We start from the raw sequence: 22,319 nt of genomic DNA, 5'->3' as shown, positions 1-22,319 counted from the left end.
ATATGTTCATGAGTTTTCACAGCAAGATTAACATCACTGCTCAGTCATGGGAAACAAAATGGTCAAAGGCACTCTTAACCTTGCAGGTTTCCACTTCATTTTGATACTTTTTTTCTCTAGGTCAAAATGAAGTACATTTGGTTACATGTAGGGTAACATTTTTTGGATACAGTGTTTGCTACTATAAACGTATCTTCTGCAGTACTGGGCCAAAATACAGTTTGTTTGTTCAGAAATAGCACAGGCGTATTCCTCAAGTCATTTTTGCTAAATTCCAGTTGCAAAGTTGCTGGTTTTAATCATCCTAGACAGAGATCAGAACACATTCCCAGAGAATCAACTGCTGGGTTTGGCGAGACAAAGCAAATGAGTCACTAGAGCAAAACAGACCCAAACGAATGCATGTCTGCTGCACCATGTTATTAAATAACCCCAGTAAAAGGCACTCATTTAAGAGATTTAATAGATGCAATAAAGAATAATTGCTAATATGTCTACAAAATCTTGTGCTAATGTTTAACCAATAGCTACAAATATTTGTAAACACAAAAAACACTTGTTCCAATGAATATAATCAGTTGATTAGTGCACCTAAACATAGGATTTCAAAACGCAGTGTAGGCCTGCTTACCCACCATTATGTTTTCTACAATTGTACCTGGAGATCCTACCAGTGAGAAACTTGTTTCTACAACACCTTCTGGGCCACCAGCCTCTACTGGCCCTATCACTCTGTAAGGTGAGGAAGAAGGCATACAAGCTTACACATAAAGTGTGAGGATTGGCAGAGTAGGTTTTTGGGGCACTACTGAAGGTATTGGATGACAAATACAAACATCTCAAGGCATCTGCATTTTGTCTCAGCTGACACTCTGGAATTATTATAAAACTGACCAGATAACCTCTAAATTTAAGCACCAGGCAATATTTTTTTTTAGGTTCATATAGAATGGGAAAGGGCCCCTATTAAGCAATGACTAGAGGCATAATTATTTTTAATTACCCAAAAAGGGAAGTTCTGCTTTAAGGCCCACTAAGAAATGTACCTTTTTTTGGGGGGTGGGGGGGGGGGGGCAGGTACCTGGTTTTGACAAGTACCTGCTCTCACTTCTGCTTGGATCGCCACATTCTCCTTCCCCCCTCCCTCCTCGCAGTTCTTTGGGACACGTCACAGGTCCCAGAAGACTGTGGGATCCATTCATAATGTGCAGGGAGGCTCGTGCACGCGTAGCGGGGAACCAGCTGGGAAGCCGCAAGTGGTCACAGCTGGGTGCCCAAAGTTAAGGTGCCGATGCCAGGGACTGAGGTGAAATGGTCTGGCTGGTGAAATGGGCTCAGTTGAGCACAGCGCTGGATCCTGGGACAGGCAAGTGTCTGGTTAATAAAAGTTAGCAGCTACAGTTTTTGTAGCTGCTGGCTTTTAGATTTTACAAAAAATTATTGGAGCTCCTCCTAAAACAGGAACTTTACCCATAACAACGTGATCAAAAATAATGTTCTTTAGCAAGGAACATACATTCCACATTAATAATTTATGCTACCAAAACGAGTGTGTGCTGTATATTGCCTCCAGCATGGCTCCTGTGTCTTCTTGCTAGAGGCTGCCATTTTGCTGAAGCCCAGAGCCCCTGAACAGCAGTAAATCTTTAAGCTGTCAGCAGATTGGCCTCTAGTGGCTCTGATTTTCGGCACAATGCCAAAAATGGAGAGCAACTGAGCACGTGCAGAGCAGGGTGAGACAGTGTACAACTCGATTTTAAATAGTATAGGTACTTATTTTTTATGTTTTTCATCACTATATATGCAAGAAGGACCAGCATAAGGTGATCTAGAAGAACTTTATTTTCTAACTAAAGTTCCACTTTAAAGGAGATTGTAACCCTCCCTGTGTAAGTTGTACCTATAGGCAAGCCTTATTCTGGGCTTACCTATAGGTACCGTGAATATCTCCTAAACGTGCGCTGTTTAGGAGATATTTACTGTATACTGCACCGATGATGAGGTCATTGGCGCATGTGCTCTGAAAGAATGATCGCCCGTGCCATTTCTTCAGCAGCGTGTGCTGTGACCTGCAGCTCCCACGTACGAATGACATCACGGGGCCAGAGTCTGCGACCCCCCCCCCCCCCCCCCGGAATTAAGACGGGTGATGTATGCGGTCTGACGCGGGCTTCGTTTGCAAGTGTCACATAAATGTGCTAGTATGTGATGCATACTTGCACATTATGCCTTTACTTTGCAGGGAAGAAGAAAGAGGAAAAACCTTCAAAAGTTTACTTCCTTTTTCACTATAAATTATAGCAATCCCCCAGCGTTGACATAGCAAGACGCAGAGCATCTGCAGGTGAAAAGGGAAACAAACTGTGCTAAAATCATAAACTTCAATTCACTACATGAATAGGACTTCTTTAAAATCAATTTAAGTGAAAATCCAGAAAGTACAACGTGGGGTCAGTAGCAGTGCCTGTGCTGAGTAACTTTTATCACTCTGCATCTTGTATTAGCAGTCATATTTCAAATTTCACGACGTGCTCAAATGGCTTACCATGGCAAACTTCTTTGTAGTAATATTCTTATTCCATTCAAATTTCTAGATATGCAAATCTCCTGCAGGGGGCCATGTTTTAGAATCCTTCTGCATCACAAGTAGGGGCTCTCAGATCACCAAGAGAGTGGGGTATATTTTACAATCCTAGATACTGGATGCGAATGTCAAGAAAGATAATTGGCAATTATTGTCTCAACATATAAAACTGAAGTACCAGAAAGGATAGGAACTAATCTGAACACTGGTGTTCAGAAATCCATTATCCATTTATTTGCAGCCCTCAACAATGAATGGAATTGGTGAGGGTTTGATAAAGAAAATATAAATCCACAGCTGAAAATCTTCAATGAATTATTGGTAAATTGTAAGCTGTTCAAAATGTCAAAAGCAAGAAAATCACAATCGGCACACAAAGGAAGGAGGTACAGTAATATTTGCTTATGAAAAAAATCATTTTCATATGAATTCCTGGAATCTCGATTACTTTTTAGACTATATAAGGACACAAACAGCACCAGAGCGAAAGTGAAATTACTCCAAGTCTACCAATTCATTTTTATCAAAAACCTATACTGGAAATTGACATTTAATGCATCTATGCATAAAGCATTGTCCGATTCCTAAATTATGGAATGCAGTTATTCAAAGAATTGAAAATGACCAAGGGTTAAAACAAATTGAGCAGACACCAGAAATTCCAGTAGAGGGAGAGACTGAACAGCTGGGAATCCAATAACCAGTTGCTGGGGGCCCCATAACCAGCTGTTACACCAGTAAAACCAGTCACCCAACAGCTCATACCAATATGGCCAGTTCCTCAGTGACACTTCAAAGTCCAACCAAAGCCCCTTGATTTTTATCAAAGTGTAGAAAAGCTCCACTCCCAGACATTATTGGAAGGTTCATTACACAAGTCCCTTTATACCTGTCCCTAGTGTGCATTTTATTATTTCATCTCATTTTAAAGGATTAACGTTCCTTAGAAATTAAAGTGTATATTAAGTGCTTTCATTTTTCATTCAAACCATTCAAGACTCAGCGCTGAGTGGCAGGCTTGAATCTATATTTCTATACATAATGCATAGCTCACTTTAAAAAGTTATACAGTGTAAACAATGACTGGACAATAAATATTAAAATTCTCATGCACACAATTAAGGATAATAAAATGTGAGCTATTTAAAGAGGAGGTTCAGTCTGGACAAAAGAAATTCAAAGTCAGCAGCTACAAATCCTGTGGCTGCTGACTTAATAGGACACTTGCATTTTCAGGGATCCAGCACCATCCTCATTCAGGCTAGTTCTTCACTACCTTTAATTTTCCCGTCACTGGCATCCTAACTGTGGGCAGTCGGCTATGCAGCTTTTGGCTTCACAGCCAGCCACTGAGCCGTGCTGTGCTTTGTGAATGGTCACGCAGTCTTCTAGGGCCTGTGACATGTGCCAGAAGACTGCATGGGGGGGCATGGGGGTGGGGAAGAGAACTTCTGCTTGGATTGCTCAGTAATTCGAGTGGAAGCGGGTGCAGAACCTGTAAAAACTAGGTACCCCCCTCCTGAAAAATAACATGCCATATATGGGGAGAGGACGACCTAAAGCAGAGTTCAACTTTTACATACCATGCAGCGTTTGATGTTGAGCACTAACCAAAATGCAGTATTTAAAAAACAGACAGTAAAAGAAAAACAGAAATATTGGCACTGGAATGATGTACACAAGTATACAACATTCTTGGAAAAGGATTAGCTGAGATTTTAAAGAGTATTAATACCGTGTACACACGACCGGACTTTGACAGCAAAGTTCAGACGGAAAAAATCCGTCTGACAATTTGATTGAGTGTGGGCTTCATTGGACCTTTTCTGTCGAAAAATCTGACACTTTATAAAGTGAAAATCTTTCCGTTGGAACCAGTTCCCATCAAGAAACCCACTCGTCTGTATGCGGGTCCGACGGACCAACAACGACCCAAGAGCAGCTACTGGCTATTGAACTTCCTTTTTCTAGTCCTGTCATACATCATCGCGTTAAACGATCGGACTTTGGTGTGATCGTGTGTAGGGAAGTCCGTTTTAGTGGAACTCCATCAAAAAGTCCATCAGAGTTCATTCCGACGGAAAGTCCGGTCGTTTGTACACGGCATTAGAATGAAAATTAAAAATGTCACACTTGAAAAGAATAGGTTGTTTGACAACCTAGAGACAACACGATGAATACAGAAAAGTCACACTGTCACAACTGCACTATTTTATAGTGTTCGTGTGAATGTCTCTGCAGCTCTGAACAATTTTGAACTTGTACCATAAGCATCTACTTTACAAAATAAATAGCATTTTGCCAGTACAAAACACCCTTTTATATTAATGCACTCAATCCAAGGATTAGGGACAGTGCTTGTCTATTTATTAAGACCTGGTTCACACCAGTGCGATCTGTCATGCAATTTGACAGTTAAAAAGCACATGACAAGTCGCACCCCATTGTCATTAATGGAACCGTTCAAATAGTTGCAACTCAGCAACTTTGAAAAAGGTTCGCGCACAGATCAGCGGCTTTGAAATTACCTGTGGCTCCATAAGATCACCAAAGGTCTGCCATAATGGGAAGTGTCAGACTGTCAGAGAATGGAGACTTCCTAGAGGAGAGGATTAGTGGTGCACCAAAATTTCGGTATACAAAGTCATTGTGTTTACAACTTATTCAACGGTTATACTAATCACAATCACATAGCTGAGAAATAAAGGAATTGTCTTTAACTTAATATGTTCTGCCTCAGGAGTACTCCTAATGTACCTTCTGATATCCAAGTAACGCTATGAGTATTCATGTCCTCGTGTACTGCTAAACGTTGTATGTATCTCTCTCGTCAATTTTGACTCTCATAGGTGTTTTTTGGTCTGTAATTTAACATTGCAAAATTGAAAATAAAGAAGAAAAAAAAAAAAAAAAAAGTAGATTATAAAAATATATAATTTTTTTAAAAACCGTCAAGTTCGGTTTCGGCTAGGTGCATCCTGAATGTTCAGTTTCAGTATCAGAATTTTCATTTTGGTGCACCACTAGAGATGATGGTTAGAGACTGTGGACATGCTACAGGTTTGATTGGAGAGAGAAGACATGCTGCAGAAAACTGTGAAACATGGCGGACATGTTACATAAGGCCGTGAGAGATCGTTGTTATTAACCCTTTACGAATCAGTGTTCCTAATCTATAAACAGACTGCTGAGGTCCATTGGCCACACAGCAAGTACCAAAAGGTTGGGCACCAAAGAATTGAAAACTCTGTTGGGTTTTCCCTGCTGCATGTGTCTACAGTAGGGAGATCCAGCTCCACTATTTGTCCTGGGGACAGAACCAAGAGTTTAAGGTTGTCACTGGAAATAGACAAAGATGAAATGTTTTAATTGAGGGATCTGCTCTGGTGACAACTATCAAAAGGTGGGATTTTCCTTCACTTTAAGATAAATCCACTCATGTCCTGTTGTGCCGCTGGAACCTGAAGAGATGGGAAATCTCCCCAATCCTGAGACAGCACTAGAATCTTGACAAAGACTCTCTCCAAAGTTTACAAAGAGCTTTGACTGGTGTCCTACTTTATTTGGAAGTATGCCACGATGCCTAGAAGACTCGTGAATGCATTCTTTAGAATTTCACAAAGAATGTCCACCATTCTTGCAATAAAGCAGTCTTCTGGTTGCTAGATTTGGTTTACTTGGTTTTCTATTGTAGCCGTTTTCCTTGATTTCACAAGGAAGAAAGCCAAAGATTACTGTCACACTATCCTTTAATGAATATCAAAAATTAGAACTTGAGAAGGAAGCAATCCCCGCTTTCTGCTAAGAAAAAGAGCCTCAATATCTTAATGGATTTAATTAGCTTTAATGGTTGTCCGTACTTTAAAGTGGTAGTAAACCGCTGGGTGACTATTTTTTTTCTCCTGACCTGCGCGGTAAAGCCATAATGTGCTAGTATACATACAATTTACCTGAAATTTAAACTTACCTGAAAATGCAGCATTCTAGTGATGCGCTGTCGTTGCTGGAGGCCGCTTCCATCTTCATCCATCTTCCTTCTGGTTCGTGGGCTCTGGCTGTGTGACTGGCTGAAGCCGCAATGATGTCACTCCCACGCGTTACAGCACAGGATTCTGAAGGAACGGTGGCCGTTCCTGCAGAGCGGATGCATTGATGACATCATCGGTGCCCGTTTAGGAGAGATTTACAGTGCCTATAGGTAAGCCTTATCATAGGCTTACCTAAAGTACAAGTCAGAGATTGGAGTTTACAACCACTTTAAAGGTCTTAAAGCTGGCCACATATTTGGATGGTTATCATTAACAGATGTAGGCAAACAATATGGCCTCCCCACCCTTAGGCCTCATGCACACTAGGCTCTTCTGAATGTCTTTCTCTAAGAAGGAGAAACGCAGCCTTAAAAACTTGCTTTTCAAAGCGTTTCAATGTGTCAAGTGTTTTTACATTTATCCATTTCACCGGCCAGAAAATTTATTTATTCTAGCTATTGAAAATGAACAAATGCTCAAGCACTAAACGCACCTGCCGTTTTGATGCGTTTATGTGCATTGGGTGTTTTTTCTGCCCAAATGCCTCTCTCCTCAACGCGATTTTGGCGCATTCAAATATCTGCCCAAAATGCCACGGCCTGTAAATGCCTATGTATGCATGGACACATTGGCTAACAGAGGGGCAGGAGAAAAAAAATATATATATATTAAAACGGGTATTTGACAGTTGTAGTGTGCATGAGACCACATGTATTCTACAATCATGAAAAGTAGCATGTACTTTGACCAGTGGCACAACCGATGTTTGCAATGTAAATAAAGAACAAAGTGGTAAAAGGTAGAAAATTGTCAAGAGTATAGCAGTTACTGGATGACAGACATCTATTACTCAGAGTAGCTTTGTTCTATCACATTATAATACTGCTGCACAAAAAGGACACAGCCCTTTTCAAGTGAACCTTATCGGTTTGGCGTTAGGCTTCCATTGCACACAGTAAACTACATTAAGAGAAATGTTTTGCTTTCAACCAAATCGGATACGAAACTGATATTCTTGGAGACTAAATCAACCAGGAATAAATTCTCATGCACATATGACTGCGTGATGTCTGCACTTCCTGAAAATCTCATTACGCACTAGGCTTGCCTTCCTCAGCTGATCTCACTGACCAGACACACTCTGTTATGTTTTGGCTTAAATTCCTTTAATCATTAACACCAGGGGTTGGTTTCTGAGTATTTAGCCTGCTTGCCTAGCAGCATTGGAAGTTAAACCTTACTTGGGAAACAATCGTCATGGAGTCTGCATGGTGCACAGCATGCTAGTAGATTAACCAGCAACTGACTACATAGATTGAATGTCCCATTCTGCCATGGACTATTCTGGAAAGTGAAAGGATTTCAGGTAGAAGTTGAAAGTTCATGCTTTTATAAACACGAGCTATAAATCTAGACTTGTATCACTTTCTACAGAAACAGAAAACTACCCAAAGTTCACACTGGCAGAATGAAGACCCATGTCTAACCATTAACACCAACTAGTCAACTATTTTGCTGAGACTACATACTTGTCCTTTTACTAAGTGACTAGGTCTTGATCCATTTTCAATGAAGGTTATCAGTCAACTGGCTATGAACTACAAAGTCTCAGAGACATCTCTAAAATAAATGTAAAACTCAATAAATCACAACAGCGGACAAAAAGGTTAAAAAAAACATATTTTACCGGGGAGGTTTAAAGGAATCCAGTCCTGAGAAATATGGGAAGGCACCATGTGTGACCTCTTTCTGGTTGACCAGTCTCTAATACTACTTGTTCTGGCTTCAATAACTCGAGTCACTGACCCAAAAAAGTATTCAGGCTAGGAGTTCTGACCACTGCATGTGTGTTCTGTTATGGGGACTTGAAGACAGAGACGTCAGTTAGAGGCAATTAGCATTTTTGGAGGTGGATTAGGAAGAGCAGCCTTTAGATTTCTTTTAGTATAGTGTTTGTTTCCTTCTTTCGCATACCCCCATAAAAGGTTGCTTGCTATGAGAGTAGACACATAGGCTCATTTCAGAGCTGGGCTCTGTGTGTCTATAGACGCACATATTGTGACTGTGCCCCGCCTCCTGCTCCCTCATTACTGGATTTGATTGACAGCAGCAGGAGCCAATGGCTCCCACTGCTATCAGTCTGCCCTGTGAGACCAGGGAGGAGGAGAAGAAGAAAAAAAAAAAAAAAACACTGATGCAGAATGGCACAGGGCTGGGTTGATACAGGACTCAAGTATTTAGGGGCAGGCGGGGAAGAAAACAGACAGTAAAAAGGCGTTTTACCTTAATGCAGGTAATGCATTAAAGAAGTTGTAAAGCAGATTTATCATCTTAATCCATTCTATGCATCAAGATAAAAAGCCTTGTGTGTGTAGCAGCCTCCGCAGCACCCCCCAATATTGACCTGAGCCCCATCTCTGTCCAGCGGTCTCTAGGCTGTCCCTGACTCTCCCTCCCGATTGGCTGAGACACAGCAGTGGTGCCATTGGCTCAAGCGGCTCTCAAAGACAGTTAGCCAATCAGAAGAGAGATGGGGCGTGGCCGGATGGCAGCTCCGAGTCTAAATAGACACACGGAGCTCGGGTGTCCACATTGCTGTGGGGGCACTCGATAGAAAAGCAGGGCCAGGAGCAGTGAAGAGGGGCCCCTAGAAGAGGAGGATCCAGGCTCTTTTTTTTTTTTTTTATGATTTGTAAAAAGTAAAAATAAAAATAAAAAACTTGTGTCTTTAGAAAAATTAGATCCGGTAATGTTGATGAACATGCAGTATGATTCGCCACACAATAGTACAAAATTCAGATATTAGGCTCCTATAAATCATCTCAAAGAAACATATATGCAGTGGCCAAATACTGCCAATATACTAACAGAAACCTAAGATGACTCTCTGTACACATTTTCCAGAAGCTTCCATTTGTTAGCCACTACAAGTTGAGGTGTACATTATTGAAGGTTTCCAACAGATTTAGTAAGGGCTCATATCAGCAATAAGAAAGGCGTCTGAAGCCTTGAAGTCATCTCTGGCTGTCCAAAATGGAGGGAGGGGAAAATGTTAACAGTTTCTCTTTAAACATAATTCATTTAAAAATATCTAGATACGGGTAAATCAAACTGTGCACCAATAGCAAAGTGGCTGTTAGAATTACAAGCAACATTTCAGGCGGATATTAAAAATGCCTCTTATTACAGTGATAAATTCATCCAAAACCATTTTTTTTTTTGTAAATAATACAATCTGTAGTTTTGTTCCCACAGAACACACTGGAAATCAGACTGGGAGTGGAAGGTTTCTACTGTGAGCAATCGTGATCTTTTTATCACACAATGATGTCATCTCTGGAGAGGAAGATGTTTAGATAGAGGAGAATAATCGGGAGGACATCACCAATGTGATGACAGGTAACTAGGAAGCTGTGTAAGTAAAGGCTCTAAACAGCGGTGTCACACTCACAGGGAGGAGATCTAGAAAAAAAGTATGATTCACAGGAGTGACTGTACAAAATTAAAAAAATATATTTTGTCAAGTAAAGCAGTTTAAAAGATGAAAGTAGATTCTTCTTAAAAAGCGTTTGCCCGGAGTTCTGGTTTAAACCAGCATAAAATATATTATATATATTTATTATTTTTTTTATTTATATCGTTTTTTTTTTTTAGGTTTTTTTCTGCTGCCAATAGATCCAATCGGAACATTGTCAGCAATTGTCCATGAACTGTGCAACTTATGCTTTAAAGGGAGAGAGAAGGAAAAAAAAAAAAAAAAAAAAAAAAAAATCGCTTGAATTCCTGGCTCCATAATTAGTAATAGAAGAGGATCCTCATAACTCTCCTGATATAGCTGACACAATATCTCTGTCTCTGTATGGTCAGCCTTCACATTTAAACGCAAGGTTAGCTGTAGGCCAAATTTGTCCTTTACTCTTGCTTAATAATGGCTTCTCAGACAGCCGACTTGTTTGCAATATATTTTGATTTGACAGTGAGCCAAATGTACACTAATCCCAGTAACTTCCTTTCCTGTGTACAGTAGTTTCCTCACATGGGTTCTATTTTCTGATTAGCAGGAAGTGACCATTCCCTGAAGCATGTCTGGGGATTCTGCTGAGCCTCATACAACAATAACGCCACCTACCCAAAATACAAGCCTATAAAATCCAGTGACGTCCTTGTGTAGAAGAGAAGCTGACCCCATACTGGGAAACCGTCTACTTGACAACTGAAATCCGTATTTCAGATTTCCCAAAGTAAGCATTCTTCAACTGGAAGAAGGAACATCTATTCATTTACCAATTCCCTAGTGTACTGTAATTGACATTAGGAAGACAGCCTGTTAATGACATGCAGAGGACCAACAGGAAACCATTAACAAAAAAGTATTCACATATTGCTCTCTGTTAAAGGTTCTTCACACACACACCAAACATGTCACGTTGAATACGGTCTTCACAGTTAACTAACCATGAAATGTATAGTTTACTTTAACTGTCAGTTTTTTGGGAAACGACTACCATCACTATGCTGTAGTTCAAACATAGTAAACACATGCATTCAAGTGGTAATGCCAATGCATTTGAGCCTAAAGTTTGTCTACACAAGCCTAAAACAGAGAAGACAATTTGTCATCTATGGTATTTGTGGTAGATTAAAGGCGAAGTTCACCTTTGGAACATGTTACACCGGTATTTAGGGTGTAACACGTAACATGTTCAAACAGCACCCCCCCCCCCCCCCCCACATTCTCTGTGACAGCAGGCGGGTGTTCTTTCTTCTGCCCCACACCCACCGTCACATTTGAAAATCTGTGTGGCAGTGCAGGGCTCCACCCACACAGCCATGTCATTCATTCACAGGTATGAATGAATAGACTACAAGTCCTGTCTGCCACTGCAGCAGACAAATTGGTAGTTTAGATGGACCACGAGCATACTGATCAGCACATTCACAGTCCATTCATGCTTGAGGGAGGATGTGAAGAAGCCGGACGGGGCACCCGTGAGCCACTGATCGTGAGTATAATGCTTTGCAGTCTCCTGTGGGGAAAAATAATAAATGCACTTTTTTTTTTAATTGTAAAAATATGTGTATTTACTATTTTTCCCTGAAAAGATGAACTTATCTTTTGAGCAATAAAACAGCAATTATTCACCAAGTACTATTGTTATTAGAATCTAAAAAATGTATGGAGTACCAAAGCTTAAACTTGAAGAGTCACTCCAGCCACAACTAAAAGTTTAGAGTGGAAGGAAATCTAAAATTTTTAAAACTGTAAGCATGCAGCTCTTTAGTGCAGAAAAAACATGCTAGTCACACTTTCCTGCCCGTTTGCAGTCTTCTAATTTTTGTACACTGAGCTGCGCAGCACAAAGTGCATTTCCAGGACATTCCGAAATGACTGAAGCCTATGTGCATGCATAGGATGATGCCATGTCCTGCTGGCCAATCAAAAGGTAGAAAAAAAATCTGGCAACCAAAAATAATCAAGGGAGAAAAAAAAAAAAAAGTGTCCAGTGAGGGAAGTACATGTCACAGTTCTGAAGATGGATGGATTTTCCAGAATTCAATGCTGCTTTAAAAAAAAAAAAGAAGAAAAAAAAAAAAAACAACAAGCAGCCATACAATGAAGTTCGATGAGAAGCAGTTGAATCCTAAACTGTGCAAGGGTAATGGCAGCAAGGATGTGGAACTCCCTTCCACAGTTGGTGGCGTTAGTGGAGATAAATTCAAAACTTTTAGAAGTGTTTCTTAATAAAACAATAAAAAATAAATAAAAAAAAAAAACAGACACACACTCTCTCAGGCTACACTGAATGAATGGACTGGTGTCTTTCCTCCACCTTACCAGCTATAAAAAAATAAAATAAAAAAAAAAGGGGGGAAGAACACTTGGGACTTTAAATGAGGCTATGACCTGGTAAGGTTGGTTGCCTCCATTCCTATCTAAATTAACTTTGGTAATATATAATAGTAATTATAAAAAAAACAACATATAAAATATCAAATGCAATTCATAAAGAGCAATGTACCTACAATTAGGGCATTTGGCCACATGATTGCAAGCAATTGGTATCACATAATACATATACTAAAAAGTATATATCCAGTAAAAACACACAATGCATGTGAACACGGCATATTATAGCTCTATGCATTTTGTGGATTGATCCACTCTTCAGGAGCATGCATGCGAGTTGGATAAATGTAATATGATGGAGATAAATTCTAGTGGTCTGAAAAAGGAGAGAAAAAAAAAAAAAAAAAAAAAAAAAAAAAGGTATGCAGCAAGTACACTAAAAAATAAAAAACTGTATAGACTCCACTCTCTAAAGTATTTACAAAATATGTAAATCAATAATACACTCACTATCCCCGTCACCTGTGTATTACCACTGCGCTGAAAACACCCTCACCTCTAAGTCGCCACTTTAAAAATTATAAAATGTGCATAATGTTCCTTTGATTAAGTCAATTGAATGACAAAACATGTCGGGGCGTGGCTACTAGGCGAATAAGACATGCATGGGGCGTTGAACATCCTACATTTATCCTTACCAAGGTGACGGTGAAACAAAGGAGCGGTGAGAGATTGCTTAACAAACCCAGCATGTCCTGGGTCCGCTGTGACCATTAATACTTCGGCAACCAGCTGTGTAAAAGTGTGGTGTGGCTTCATATTTGGTGTGGTTACAAGTTTTAAAATGTGAGTGCAATTTGATAGGAGTTTTTTGATGTGTGATTAAAAAACTTTTTAAACGCTATCACGCTATGGGAGCAATTTTTTTTTATGTTGCATGAGAACACTTATATGAAACCGCCAAGAAAGCCAGCTTTTGAAGTGAAGGATTATACATTCCAGCTTACAACCCTACAAAAAGGGTAAAAGCGAACACGAAAGTGGGAGGCATATATAGTCGGCGAGTTTATTCACATGAGGGGAGAGGAATCACTTTTCACAGTGGTGTGGTGAAAGAATGTAGATGGGCGCTGCCTTCCAGTCCGAGAGACACTGATCATCATTTTTCACTACTTCTATTTGTTATGTGAAGCACGTTTTGAAGATTTATGGACTTTGTAACATTTTATGTACATTGGGTAGCGTTTTGAGAATTGTAACATTCCCGGAGGAAGTGGGTTTGTGTATGATTTATTGGATGGTGTGGTTAATCACTTGGTCGCAGGGTGATTTCATTTCATAGATTTATTTAATTCCTTATTTGTAGGTTATTTATTTATTTTGTCACGAGATATTTATTTATTTAATTTTATTTGTATCACTAAACACTTAATGAAATATGTTTAATTTTAGTGATATAGTTTTATAGGATTTAGTGGTAAAAATATATACTTTATTTAGCGTCACTTGTTAAAAGGAACATTATTTACAAAATATACCTGCAGGAGTATGGCACTAAAAGCCAGAGATCCCCTTAGGGCGGTGATGGCGAACCTTGGCACCCCAGATGTTTTGGAACTACATTTCCCATGATGCTCGTGCACTCTGCAGTGTAGTTGAGCATCATGGGAAATGTAGTTCCAAAACATCTGGAGTGCCAAGGTTCGCCATCACTGCCTTAGGGCATCTGAGGCAACATGGAAGGCCTATGGCCCAGCAAGGTTGACATCTAGGGAGGGCAACCTCCAAAGTTGAAATAGTCAAAAGTAACCATGAGTGCTGGAGCCATCAAAAAGGGTGCTACAGAAAAATTATATATTTAATTACAATGTGCAATATATGTCTTATACTCGGTAAAGGATAGAACAAGGGGAAAGTGAAGGGTATCAGTGAGGTCCAAGCTAGTATGTGTGAGAAGTGTTGAAATAATTGAAAATAAGAGATAAAATCACCAAGCAGAAGAGATGAGAATCAACCTAAAATGTGCCAATAAGAACTGCTGATAAAAGTGACAATTTACCTGAAACTAGTGCACAGAACCCTAAAAACCAGAGTGGTACATAAACCAGTGTCCTCAGCTCCCGCTACTGATGCCCTAAGGGGATCTCTGGCTCTTAGTGCCATACTCCTATCGTGCAGGTATATTTTGTAAATACTTTAGAGAGTGGAGTCTATACAGTTTTATTTTTTAGTATATTTACATACCCTTTTGTCCTTGGCAGGGTCAGACCACTAGAATTTATCAAATTACATTTATCCAACTCACGTGCATGCTCCTGAAGAGTGTATCAATCCACAAAATGCATAGAGCTATTATTATATGCCTCATGTATTAAATGTTTTTACTGGATATATATTTTTTAGTATATGTATCATGCAATACCAATTGTTTACAATCATGTGGCCAAATGCCCTCATTGTATGTACCATGTATAACACACACCCCAAGTTTAGGAGAGAAGTTTAAAGAAAAAAAAAAAAAGCTACATTTTAAATGCCCATCAATGCAGCCTTATCAGCATCCATCTGTAGCCTTGCACACTGTCCATCTGCAGCCTCGGCCAAAATTGCAGCAGGACAGGTTTTTAAATTTAGCGCCGCTGAGATACACAGATGTTGTGTATTCGGCTCCTCTAGGCTCCTCCCCGCTGTCTCTGAGGTCAATAGGAGCGCCGCCGACACATACCAAGTGTACTGTGTACTCGGCTCTGCTCGCAGTCACGCCCCGTCCCTCCCCTTGGCCTCGCCATTACGATGGACACAACACCAGTCCAATGGTGGTTACTGGGAGTAACTGAGCGGAGCCGAACCGAGCCAAGCCTAGCACACTCGGCTTGGCTCAGTCAATGTTGGTGGCACTTCTCTTGCCCTCACAGACAGCGGGGATCGGGGTATAACACGTACCCATGATTTCCCCCTGATTTTAAGGGGGGGGAGTGCGCTATACACTGATAAATACGGTATATTGATCTTTATGAATTGTATTGGATATTATATGTTGCGTTTTTTATGATTACTATTATATATTACTATACCAATTTCCAATATTGTATTGGATATTATATGTTGTTTTTTTATGATTACTATTATATATTACTATATCGATTTTCAATAAAATTGTACTAGTCACCTATGTGCTTCATTTAAAGTCCCATAGATGTATCATTTTGGGTTGTTATTTTTCTAATGAGGCCAGCCGGATTCCCCCATCCACACATTCAAAGTGGATGAATAAATCCTCCCCACTGTGCTATTGTGTTCTGACAACAGGACTTCTGTCAGAAGACAATGTTTAGCACTTACGCCAATTGGCTCCAAGCACTGATTGAACCAAAACAGTCCTGTTCAAGAGAAGTCCATCATTAGATCAACTCAAACAGGAACAGCCCATAGATGGATCAAAATTTGCTCAGTCCCTGTTGAACTGGCTAGAGTTTGATGGGCAAATCTACAAAATGTGTCTATCTTTGTAGGAAGTCAATATGTTTGAAGAATAATGCTTCTGTAATAGAGTAAACAGGGAATGACTGACAGAACTGCAGAATTGCAATGTGCACATCAACAGCTATATGCCAAAAAGGACAAGACAAGCAAAGTCACAGTAACTCTACTGTCACAATAAGTTAAAAGCATTACCAAAGCTCTACAAAATCATTTACAAATGCTACGATGCTGCAGTGCGACTCTACAATTTAATTTTTATCAGTCACTATTGGGTGACTTTAACCTTAGGTTCCCAGCTCTGAAAATATCCTGCTTTCTGGAAGTTGGGGGGGGGGGGGGGGGGGGAATACACTTGAGAGAAATGTATGTATAGTTACCTTGGGGATTGACACTACATAAACTGAAGGAGTGGACTTATCAGGCTGCTATGGGTATTTTTGTAAATAAATTTTTGTAAATATTTTATTATATCTTTTCATGTGACAACACTAGGGGTGCAATGGATCGTCACAGATCCGTGGTCCGAACGGGTCAGCCAGTTCGGATCGGCATACCACGCAATCCACGGAGCGTGGCTTAGGAAAAGCCGCGGCTTCGGCCTAGCTCCGGAGCAGCGCCCATCTTGGTAAACCGGTCGTCCGAGGTCTCGCCAGGAAGTAACGTTTCGTCCCTGCCATCTTGCTACACCCCACACTCCTGCACAGTAACGATAGTGAGAAGGGGGCAAGCCGACATCTTGTTACACCCACCGGATTTTTAGATTTCAGTTAAATTCAACACAAAACGGAGCTTATATGCTTAAATACAGTATTTGTAAATCCGGACTGTTTAGATTAACATTTTAAAAGCAGCAGCAAACCTGCTGACCTTACATAGTTGCTAATAGTTAAATGTGAAAATCAGAGGTGTTCTGTCACATTAGCAGGTTTGCTGCTGCTTTTAAAATTTTAACACAAATACTGTATTTACGGTAAGCATATAAACTCAGTTTTGTGTTGAATTTAACTGAAATCGAAAACTCCGGTGGGTGTAACAAGATTTGCCTTTTCTTTTTTGCTGATCCAAAAAATGATCCGATCCGTGACTCTGATCAGAGGAACGATCCGATCCTTGAGTTTTTTGATCCATTGCACCCCTAGACAACACCGAAGAAATTACACTTTGATACAATGTAAAGTAGTGAGTGTACAGCTTGTATAACAGTGTAAATTTGCTGCCCCCTGAAAATAACTCAACACACAGCCATTGATGTCTAAACCGTTCTCAACAAAAGTGAGTACACCCCTAAGTGAAAATATCCAAATTGGGCCCAATTAGCCATTTTCCCCGCCCAATGTCATGTGACTCAGTGTTACAAGGACTCAGGTGTGAATGGGGAGCAGGTGTGTTAAATTTGAGGTTATCCCTCTCACTTTCTCATACTGGTCACTGGAAGTTCAACATGACACCTCATGGCAAAGAACTAGGAGGATCTGAAAAAAAAAACAAAAAAAAACTGTTGCTCTAAAAATATGGCCTAGGATAGCGATGGGGAACTTTGGCACCCCAGATGTTTTGGAACTACATTCCATGATGCTCATGCACTCTGCAGTGTAGTCGAGCATCATGGGAAATGTAGTTCCAAAACATCTGGGGTGCCAAGGTTCACCATCACTGGCCTGGGCTAAAAGAAGATTGCCAAGACCCTGAAACTGAACTGCAGCACGGTGGCCAAGACCATACAGCGGTTTACCACGACAGGTTCCACTCAGAACAGGCCTCGCCATGGTAGATCAAAGAAGTTGAGTGCATATGCTCAGCGTAATATCCAGAGGATGTCTTTGGGAAATAGACGTATGAGTGCTTCCAGCATTGCTGCAGAGGTTGAAGGGGTGGGGGGTCCGCCCGTCAGTGCTCAGATCATATGCCACATACTGCATCAAATTGGTCTGCATGGCTGTTCATCCCAGAAGGAAGCCTCTTCTAAAGATAATGCACAAGAAAGCCTGCAAACAGTTTGCTGAAGACCAGCAGACTAAGGACATGGATTACTGGAACCATGTCCTGTGGTTTGATGAGACCAAGTTAAACGTATTTGGTTCAGATGTTGTCAAATGTGCGTGGCGGCAACCAGGTAAGGAGTACAAAGACAAGTGTGTCTTGCCTACAGTCAAGCATGGTGGTGGGAGTGTCATGGTCTGGGGCTGCACGAGTGCTGCCGGTACTGGGGAGATACAGTTCATAGAGGGAACAATGAATGTCAACATGTACTGTGACATACTGAAGCAAAGCATGATCCACTCCCCTTGGAGACTGGGCCGTAGGGCAGTATTCCAACATGATAACGACCCCAAACCCACCTCCAAGAAGACCGCTGTATTGCTAAAGAAGTTGAGGGTAATTTGTATGTGTAATGTTATATATACACACACACATACATACATACACACACACTTTTTCCACTGCCTCTAGCTATGCATCCAAATAAAACTGATTAGGTTTCCTAGTAACATCGTGTTCCAGCCACTGCTGTTCTTCAGGCACATAAGGCCTGGGGATTCTGCATTCCGATTTGATCAGACTTAGTCAGCATCTGATGAAAATCATTGCAGTCCCCCCGCATATTATAGTTCTTTGACAGATTAGGAAGATCTAGGAAGGAAGTGTCGGGACACACCTGGTTTACCCCTCTCAGCGTCTGTCCTGGGGGGGAAGACACACCTTTACTGCTCTGCCACACCTTCCAAGTCAGACACACTTTAAGCTTCAAGAGCCAAGGCTGACAACTTCTTTTGAATGCCATAATTTATATCATTAGGTACTGTGCGAAAAGTTGCTTATCTACATTGCTTTCAAATACCATGAGGGAATAAAATAGTACCGTTCAAATACCAATTAAGAAGCAAACTAATTCTAAAGAAATACCTGTCTCAGACTCTCCTTATAAAAACATATCAGAAAGAATGAAGAATGTTTCTCCTCTGCTGGTATACTGAGCACAATAGTTCCTTTCCTGGCACCACAAATCACACAGTGACTGACAATCCTTCCACATCCTTGCCAAACCCTACAGCTGTTGTCACAACTGGAAACAGAACATTCTTTAATCGGGCCAATATAACACACCCTACACTGTGCCACCTTTTTATTATTACACAAAATCATTCCTCTGGCCTGGCACTGAACACTCAGCAGCTGAGCCACAATTATAACATAAAGACACCTAGAAGACAAAATAAACACAGTGAAGATCTGAAAAGACACAAAGAATTTGAAGTCTGGGAGATGACCGACTTATGTGTTCCCATGACATTTATAATACAGCTTTACATGCTAAGGTTTTGTAAATTTACACTGTACTAGGAAAACTTTAGCCTTAACTGAAACAAAACGATCCAAATGAATTTGAAGTGCAGACTTCAATTCAAGGGGTTGAACATAAATATCAAGTACAAATTTTAGGAACAGCAACCATTTGTATACACAGTCCCCCCATTATCAGGCGCTCAAATGTAATTGGACAAATTAATTAAAACATAAATAAAATAAAAAAGTGTTCATTTTTAATATTTTGTGGAGAATCCTTTACTGACAATGACTGCCTGAAGTCTGGAACCCATTGACATTACCAAAGACTGGGTTTCCTCCTTTCTGATGCTTTGCCAGGCTCTAAATGCAGCAGTTGTTTGTGGGTCTTTCTGCCTTTAGTTTGATGATTGACTCGGCCAATGCAGAATATTCCACTTCTTTTCCTTCAAAAGCTCCTGGGTTGCTTTTGCAGTGTGTTTTGGATCATTGTCCATCTGTACTGTGAAGCGCCATCCAATCAACTTTGCTGCATTTGGCTGAATCTGGGCTTACAGTATGTCTCTAGTATGGTGCTTACAGATTTTTTGTCTGACAAAAGCTGGATATGCAGACTATAAAATTTTTGTCATACCTGAACTCAACATCCGATTTTAGTTTAACCACTTCCCACCTGTCAGCTATCATATGACGTCCTTGAGCCTGCAGCTACAGGCATCATTCAGATGATTTCTTTTTCAGCTGACGATTCCCTACACCACAAGAAGGATCATAGCGGCTGTTCAGGTGCTTGATTGTTCATACGGGTGGCGAGAGGGGACGCCTCCCCCTCCCACCGGCCCCAGATGTTTACCGTAGAGATTTCTGGAGGACCAGATAGTCGCCGTAGTCTCTATGATCATTTGGAGGCCGGGCACAATGTATGACATCACGCCCAGCCTCTGCATTCAAACAAATGGCACCGCCATTTCAGGCTTCCCAGCCTAGAGGTGAGATGTGGGATCTTATTGACCCCATATCTCACTAGGAAGAGGACCTGTCATGCCATATTCCTATTACAAAGGATGTTTACATTCCTTGTAATATGAATAAAAGTGATAAAAAAAAAAACGTAAAACCCAAAAAAATAAGTAAAATTAACAAAAAAAAATAAAAAATGTAAGCGCCCCTGTCCCCGTGTGCTTGCACGCAGAAGCAAATGCATACATAAGTCGTGCCCACATATGAAAACTATGTTCAAAGCACACGTGAGGTATCGCCGCAAGCGTTAGAGCGAGGGCGATAATTCTAGCTCTAGACCGCCTCTGTAACTCAAAACATATAACCAGTAAAAATTTTTAAAGCATCGTCAATGGGGATTTAAGTACCATATATTGGTGGCATTCTACGAGCGTGTGCAATTTTGAAGCATGACATGCTTGTTATTTACTCGGCGTAACTTCATCTTTCACATTATGCAAAACAAGTGGGTTAACGTTAACGTTTTTTTGTTTTTTTTAAACAATGAAACGGTTTTATTTCCAAAAATAAAATAAAAATGTGTTTGAAAAATTGCTGCGCAAATACCGTGCAAGATAAAAAGAATTGCCCTGGGTGGCAAGTGGTTAATTAGTACGGTTTTTGCCCGAAAAAAATTGTGAAAAGCAAGACTATGCATGCTCAGAAACTAAAAAGAATACATACAAAACTATTCAACATGACACCACTTCTGAAGTTGTATTCTGTCGTACGAGAATTTTCATATGGCGAGTAACCTCTCCACTTTCAATAAGACTATCATGCAACAAAACACGGGCAAACGGTCGTCCAAAAATCTGATCATGTGTACAAGGCTTTAGAATCAACTCCAGACCTTTTAGCTGCTTAATTGAGGAAAAAATACTGAAGGAGTAGCCCACACCTGGCCTAGAAACAGTTTTTGATTCAACTGTCCAATTACTTTCGTTCCCTTGAAAAAAAAAGGGGGGGGGGGGGGGGGGTGGCCATTCTTAAAGTGATTGTAAAGGTTTGTTTTTTTAACCACTTCATTACCCATGTATAGTCATATGACATCTGTAGGTGGGCTCTCCCATCCTGGGCAGGCGTCATATGACATCCTTGGCTTCCTGGCAGTGTAGGGGCCCGCCACGTCCCTCAGGAGGTGATGCACATGCCCGGCAGCTGCGATGACCGCAAGGCACCCACGATTGCTCGTCACAGAATAAAAGCACACAGATCCAAGTCCTGTCAGGGGAGAGCAGAGACAGATTGTGTGTTCCTAGTATATAGGAACACTGATCGGTCACCTCCCCCAGTTAGAATCACGCTCTAGGTAACACAGTTAACCCCTTGATTGAAATTTTTATTTATTTTTTTCAAAATAGCCAAAAATGAAAAACGCCTGTAAACGTACAGTTGCCACGTTTGAAATGCCTCTAAACAGCTTCTGAAGGCAGTTTTTTTGGGTTCTGTCTAGAAACGACCCTGTATACATGTACTTATAAGATAACAGAGGAGAGTTCAGGACCAGTTAAACCAAATGGCCAATTGCTCCTAAACATCCATTTAGCAGCAGCAGTGTACATGAGGCCCAGTGTGAAAGATCACAATATGTTAGCAACAATAGTCATTTAGAAAACCATGTTTGTGATTAGGCTCTGAAGGAAACAACCGTCCCCCAACTCTCACAATATATATATATATATATATATATATATATATATATATATATGTTAGTTCCAGACAATGACTCAGTGAGTACGTCTCGAATTATGTGTGACATATGGGTCTAGGAGAGACTTCTTTGCTCTTGGCCAAATCCCACAGGTGTTTTGTGACAGATATCCTTCTAAACAAAGAATGAAGATTACAAACACAATAAAGTTAAATGTAGCCCCTCTTAAGCGGTGCCATACAATTTTTTTTTTCACTTCAGCCTGCATGAATAAAAAATCTAACAGATTCTCCATCCATGCTAAAGCAGTGCAGATGGACAAATATCCTGTTGTGGCTATTGTATGCCGACACAGATTAGTGCTTGCATCTGCTTGGATGCAGGTGCTGTTTGGCCAACAATTTTCTGTCATTTTATTTTTTTTAATCCAGGGATTTC

The 22,319-nt window shown here is 40.5% G+C and overlaps 1 protein-coding gene and 1 long non-coding RNA gene across 15 annotated transcripts in view; one reads left to right on the top strand and one right to left on the bottom strand.

Moving 5' to 3' along the window:
• LOC143982920 (uncharacterized) overlaps positions 1-15,630 on the top strand; it is a 54,073-nt gene extending 38,443 nt beyond the window's left edge. For 3 of the 4 annotated variants that reach the window (XR_013274537.1, XR_013274538.1, XR_013274535.1), the window contains one exon: positions 9,868-10,192. This is a non-coding gene — a long non-coding RNA (uncharacterized LOC143982920). Of the gene's footprint in view, positions 1-9,867; positions 10,193-14,721 lie in introns of those variants that run through there. The other variant, XR_013274536.1, reaches the window with a different exon arrangement.
• Positions 1-22,319, bottom strand: part of MACF1 (microtubule actin crosslinking factor 1) — a 416,995-nt gene that overhangs the window by 326,415 nt on the left and 68,261 nt on the right. The window lies entirely within an intron of this gene.

The sequence above is a fragment of the Lithobates pipiens genome, unplaced genomic scaffold, assembly GCF_037356315.1.
Source record: "Lithobates pipiens isolate NorthernLeopardFrog02 unplaced genomic scaffold, aLitPip1_a1.2 Scaffold_16, whole genome shotgun sequence".
Classification (NCBI taxonomy): Eukaryota; Metazoa; Chordata; class Amphibia; order Anura; family Ranidae; genus Lithobates; species Lithobates pipiens.
This window is presented reverse-complemented; position numbering and strand designations above follow the sequence as displayed.